Source organism: Procambarus clarkii, chromosome 9, assembly GCF_040958095.1.
Source record: "Procambarus clarkii isolate CNS0578487 chromosome 9, FALCON_Pclarkii_2.0, whole genome shotgun sequence".
NCBI classification, from domain to species: Eukaryota; Metazoa; Arthropoda; class Malacostraca; order Decapoda; family Cambaridae; genus Procambarus; species Procambarus clarkii.
Window position 1 is genome coordinate 54,339,374 of NC_091158.1, and position 6,556 is coordinate 54,345,929.

The following is a 6,556-nucleotide window of genomic DNA, read 5'->3' on the forward strand; positions in this document are numbered from 1 at the left end:
CAGTGAACTGGTGGAACTAGTGGTAGCCTTGGCAAGGTCACACTCAAAAGATCAGGAATCAGGCAGGTACTTATTGTTATCACTCAATGCTTTCAGTATAATGTAGCCACAAGATCAATGGAGGGAATGATAAAAACACAAAGATAGTTTTGTATTTTACTTAAAATGTATGAAAGATGTCACAAAGGCCAAACAACAACAAATAAGTCAACTGATCCCGACGCGGCCGGAAGTTCCCACGGATACTATGCGATCACTATGGGGGCAACACCTCCCCTCCTCTTCAAGTGTCAAGAACAGCTGATCGCCTGGCCCGCGCGCGGAAGCTCTTTGCTTGTTTTCAGATTCACGCGCGCTGTTTCCTTAAGTTCTCCAATATTACTATGAACTCGCGCACACGATATTGGCTACAATAGCATGTATCACTTGGTTACACTGTACTCAGGCTCAAACAGTCTTTTCTACCATCAATGCTATCATGACTCACAGTAATGGTCCTACACTGTTATTCATCCAACAATATATTATGAAATATTAACCCTGGAGTTTTCAGTACTTTCTCTCGTGGGCGATAACGCAATAATTCACTGTACTCACAAATGGTTATTCACTGAATGAACATAGACATATATATGGTATATAAACCAAACATCAATACATATCAATACATGGAAAATAAATAGTTTCTGGGCACACAGCCTAACTTTCAAATAATGGCATAATATTATATATAATTTACCACTATATGTTCATATCAAAATCTATAGAAAGATATACACAACACAGTAAATTTATCACTTGTTCCTGGTGCCTGTACACACCAATAATCAACATGAATATTACAAGTACTCTTGATAGTACTGTCTAGCACACTGGTGCTTTACCATGACATGGGTGAGACTTGCTCACGACATATAAAATCCTCAGGCTAGATAATATAGCCGAATAATATAGCTAACTAAAGGGGAATGGGGAGGGAACTAGAAACACCTACTTCACCCTATCCTCCGATGAGAGTCGAGATGCAGCTCCTGGTCCTCGTGTCGGGAACGCCCCCACACTACACGTCGTTGTGTCCTACCAGAGCCTCTCGTCGTCCCACCGTTTAGCGCGTCGTCTCCGTGCCTCCTCACTGCAGGTCCGTCCTCCTTCTTAACTTCTTGAAGGTTGGAGTCGGTCTCCTGGCCGTCGTCTTCTCCCAGCAATGGCTGTCGCCTACGTCTCAGCTACAGTCGTCCGGTTTCCCCAAATAGTCCTCTCTTCCTCAGCTACCCAGTGGCTCTGTTAGCCACTACGCTGTCACGAACTGGTGAATTGCCACAGACGTCGACATACGTCACTGCACGGCTTCACTGCTTCTTGCACAGCACCTGACTGGAGCACTTGTTGCTCAAATAACCGTCAATTCCCTCTTCTGGTTCAACACATGAACTAGGGAAGACTTCTCAGAGTACTGGCGGACTTCAGGTGACGCGTAAATCCACGGGAGCGGGAAACGACTGTCCAACTGACAGGACCACTCGTCGCACGTCCGACCTCTATGACGTGTCGTGTCTGACTGCTGGCGCCAGCCCGGCTCGCGGGCCGGACCCCCTTCCTTCGTGACGTCACTTTTGCTACGGGAGGTTTTCATTGGCTCCCGGTGCCACATTGCTGTCGGTGACCAATCCGGTGCCACTGACGTCACACGGTTTTGGCGGGAGATCAGGGAGGCCAGCGCCATCTTGGCTCCCTAAAGGGCCTAAACCACAGGCCAAAATATTACTATTTCACAAATTTCTCGGCTCTCCGAGAATACTTCACTCTCCCATATATCAAATTGTAGCCTGCAACGTAGAGAACGTTCGGGAAAAGTAGACATGACTCTTACTGCAGGCGTGGGAGAATTACAAGGGGGGGAACACCGTCACACACTCAAGCCAGGTTAAAGCCTTTTGTCAAATTAATTGCCCAGAGTAAAGCCACAAAAATAGCTGCAACTAATACTACTCAACCAGAAGTTAAACGACCTTCAGTCAGTTTACCCACATTCTTTGGAACTGAGGATGAAAATTGGGAAAACATCTGGAATTAATTTGTTGATGCTGTGGATTCTAAACCCAAAATTCATAAAACCACCAAATTCACATACCTACGCAGTCAACTTAAAGGTGAAACTGAAAAGGTGGTAACAAATTTAACCCTAAATAGTGACAGCTATGATCTTGCAGTTCAGCTCCTTAAAGATAATTATGATAACACAGAGCGAGCTGTCACACATTTAGTTTAAAAATTTTGGACTTGCCCCCAACTAATGAAACCACTGACTAACTCCAAGCCTTCAGATTGTAGCTTGAGTCATTACAAAAAGCACTCAGCCTTAAGGTTGATATAAATAGTGCTGAGTGGTTAACTAAAGTTAACGTATGATGCAAATAACCCAGTGAGACTATGGATAGGTTGAGTTCCCTGTATAGCATATATTCTCTGACAGTTCAAGAGATTACAAAAGGTTTACGCTCTGTTGTAGAATGACAGCGAGCAAATACAGATAGTAAACCAACAACCAAACCCTCGTTAATCACCAATAATAAACCACAGAGTATACCCAGTACTGTAACTAAACATAAAACATCTAACTCCTCTCCACAAGGGAAATTTGGCAGTGTGGGCACATATGCATTGTGGTCCCTCAGAGTCTTGTAGCGAGTAGATTAGGTCACTCATATACTAGCTCCAAACTCATTAGCCTAATGAGAAAGTAGCACAACTCTCAGTAGCACTAATGACTAAACTCAAACCTTTTCTCTAATTACAGTTAACATTCCTTCCATCCTTCCAACCTATTGTAGGATGATGAGGGGAGGTGTGGTCTAAACATATAAGCGATCGAGAAGCGAATAATCATGAGAATAATTTCCACAGTGATTCAGTTAACTTCATTTCATACGCTTGAGAGTTACCACACACTTTCTACCTCAAGAATGTAGCACTCGACATATTCAGTTCTATCCGACCCCAAGACGCTTCAACTTCGATACAGAACAGACAGTAAACTCCGACTGCATCGAACTCTGTGTCAAAGCCAAAGCATCTTGGGGTCGGTTAGAACTGAATATGCCGAGTACTACATTTTTGAGGTAGAAAGTGTGTGGTAACTCCCAAGTGTATGTAGTGAAGTTAACTGAATCACTGTGGAAATTGTACTGATGATTACACACTTCTTGGTCGCTTATATGATTGGACTACACCTCATCTAAACCTAATCCAATAGGTTAGAAGGAATGTTAACTGTATTTACGGAAATGATTTGAGTTTAGTCATTAGTGCTACTGAGAAATGTTCTTCTCTCTCATTAAGCTCATGAGATTGGAGCGAGTATATTATTGGCATAATCTACTAGCTACAGTCTACAGTTACTGTTTCACCCAAGGTGGTGACTCCCAAATGTGCTGTAGGCTGGATTACATGTTTATTCTGTAATGAAGAACATTCCATATACCACTGCACTAATTATCTTGACCGTACTACACTTGTAAAGCGACTCAAGGAATTGCATAAATGCACTAAGTACCTCAGGTTGTTTAACACCGATACATGTACAACCCAACTGCAAACCTGCAACAGGTGCGATAAAGGGCAACACTACTCAGTACTGTGTGGAGACATAAAATTAAAGTTCCCAAAGCCAAGGTGGAGGAAGAGGCTTCCATCACCCATGTCGACAAAGTCTAAGAAAAATGTGACTTTGCCAACTGCTCACCTTACAATAAAAAAACAGTATGGCTGAGGTCAACACCCAAGGATTTTTTGACCAACGGTCCCAAAAAAACATTTGTCACCCAAGAAGTGGCAGATAACTTTAAATTGAAACCTTTTGCACAGAAAAACTAAATATAACAGGGTTCCTGACCAACACAGGACCCCAAGTCTGAAAGTGGTCCAACCATTAGTATATTTAGGCGGTTATGTGCGACCTGTACAAGCCATTGTAGTAGACAAAATCCCATCCGACCAATATGATCATGGTCTAGGGACAACAGCCAAGTAATTACAAGAAAGGGGAATTAAGTTGCCTGATAACAAAATCACGTCTGACCATTCTTCAGCATTGGATTCCTTGTACGTTCAGAATATTACCATAAATTCTCACTAGACAATTCATCACTCTAAAAAGCAGGAAATGAACCTGTTATTGTCTGTGGGAGGCAATTTGCTCACTGGTTAAGTTTTGAGTTTGAAACAACCCACATCTTTAGACAACCAACATGTCAACTTAGAGGTGGTGGCGTTACTAGGTTGAGAACAGTCACCACTTAAATTCAGAGACTTGTCTCTGAAGATTCAGAGAATTCGGAGATCCCTCTGTACATAAATTATAAAATCTAGCCACCTTAGGGATCGTCCCTGAACAACCTAGACCAGATGACGACTGGACATGCAATCAATACCTGGACTCATTTGTCTACTGGGACAACCAATACTGGGTCAGGTTACCATGGAAGCTGAATCATCTTTAGATGCCAGTAAATCATTTCACGATTTACTGGCATCAATTAAGGTCTTAGGTATTGCACTTAAATAGTCAACCTGGGAACCTGAAATTGTACCATGGCATAATACAACAACAATTCGATAACAACTTCATCGAAGTTGTAACCAATGATGGCCCCAAGGAAGGACACTATTGTTATGAACCCCAGGTACCCAAGTGAGGTAGGTGCCTTGTGAGAGTTATTCTACCCACCTGACTATAGTTAGAAGTCTGGGAAAGGAACTGAATAGAGTAAACGTCGGTGAATTAGGACCGAAAAGAAAACCAACAGAGTACAAGCACCTCATAGAAGTGAGTGAGAGTCAAAATGTCAAAATGTTTACATTTTGTTACGTGACGTGACGCAGACGGAAGTCGTAATGCGTCACTTGAGTTGCTACAGTCGTCAGGAATGGACGTACGTCGGATTCCTCCTGGGAAGAAGGAACAATAGAGTTCCCAGTTTAGTGGATGAGTGAAGGCTACATATTACAAAGTGTGAGGGAAATGCCTGGGACGTCGTAAGTCATTTCTCAGTGATCAGGAATAATATTAGGGACGGCCTGAAGGGGGCGTTAGTTAGGGTTCATAAAAGTTGTTCTAGTGCAATGAAAATTTATTGACGTGTTACACCTGAAGAGGGCTGCAAGTGGTCCAAGTTTCAGCATCGCAGCCTAAATAGAGAGGGAGAAAAAAAAAAAAAACTTTTTTTAACCATTTTTTTACATGTTTTAAAGTTGATATAACAAATACAAATATCAACTGATATTATTTCTATGATACTCAGCTATCACAATACTATATAATAAAGGTTGTCTAGTGGCATTATTATCCCAAACCTATTTAGTGCAATAATACAAATTTTCAAAGTTCACCCAAAAAATTATGCAACAAAATGATGTTTATAAATATATATAAAATCAATAAATGATCTTAGGGGAAATATATAACTTGAGTTTTTAGAGGCACAGACTCTACATATAATGTGCAAGTTCCATGTAAATTGAATAATAAATAAAAAAGTTATTCAACCATATAGTTGCAAATTAGTTACCTGTAAAAAATGAAGGTCAAAGTTCAGCCACCTTTGGCTGAGGTTGATGAACTACCAATTTCAATCAAAATTACCACCCTTGTAGATTGGCATTCCTTCAGTAAGGTGTGTAAGTTCCATGAAGATTGCCTGATAAAAAAAAAAAAAAAAAAATTATTAAAAAAAAAAAATAAAAAAAAAAAAATAAAAAAAAATAAAAAAAAAGACAGCAGCTTTATATTTACAATTATTTATGATATAGTATCAAGATATAAAACATAATACATACTAACCTAATATAATTGGTCTGAAATATGCAACATCTTGCAACATCAAGAGGGAGAACGTCTTGAGTTGCAGGTCTAAGATCTTGAGTGGCAGGTGCCGCAGGTGGTGTGGCAGGTGCCGCAGGTGGTGTGGCATGTGCAGCAGGAGGTGTGGCAGGTGCCACAGAGGTGTGGCAGGTGCCACAGGAGGTGTGGGTGCCTGGGTGTGAGGCGAGGTAGTGTGTTGTGGGGGCGGGAGGCTGCCCTCTCTCTTCACTCAAGGGAACTCTTGTTTTGCCTCAGTGTGGCTTTACGCTCCTTCTTTACTTGGCTAACGCGTAGAGCTCTTGCCTTTAGAGCTTTCTTCTTGTCCGATACTATATCCATTGTGCAGTATATGCAAGAAAATACGATCTGTGCGAGCGCGTCAGGCATGCGACCGCCGGCACAGACACTGAGAGGGTGACTAAGCCAGTAAATCGGATTATAGCCCCTCCCTCTCACAGAAGACAGTTGCCAGCGAGTGTGTTTATAATTTGTATATGCATAACAAGATATTCTCTACTCTATTGCGAAATACTAGACGCTTACAACGTATGACGCATCACCCTACGGCGCACCCGAGCCGCGAGGACCAGATTTCGGGCAATTGCGGCTGGAAAATTTGCTCTAATTACGTTATTTATTATCATAACATTAAACGGTTTGCACCACGGTGTTGCCAGAACGTTGTAGTATTTTTAT

General features: G+C 41.7%; 1 long non-coding RNA gene across 1 annotated transcript; it reads right to left on the reverse strand.

Annotated features, from left to right (window-relative positions):
• Nucleotides 1–5,108: 5,108 nt before the first annotated feature.
• Nucleotides 5,109–6,248, reverse strand: LOC138362975 (uncharacterized). Its single transcript, XR_011227958.1, has 3 exons — nt 5,840–6,248; nt 5,568–5,696; nt 5,109–5,187 (listed from the first exon to the last, which is right to left on the reverse strand). It is a non-coding gene; the product is annotated as an uncharacterized lncRNA (long non-coding RNA).
• Between the last annotated feature and the right edge of the window lie 308 nt (nt 6,249–6,556).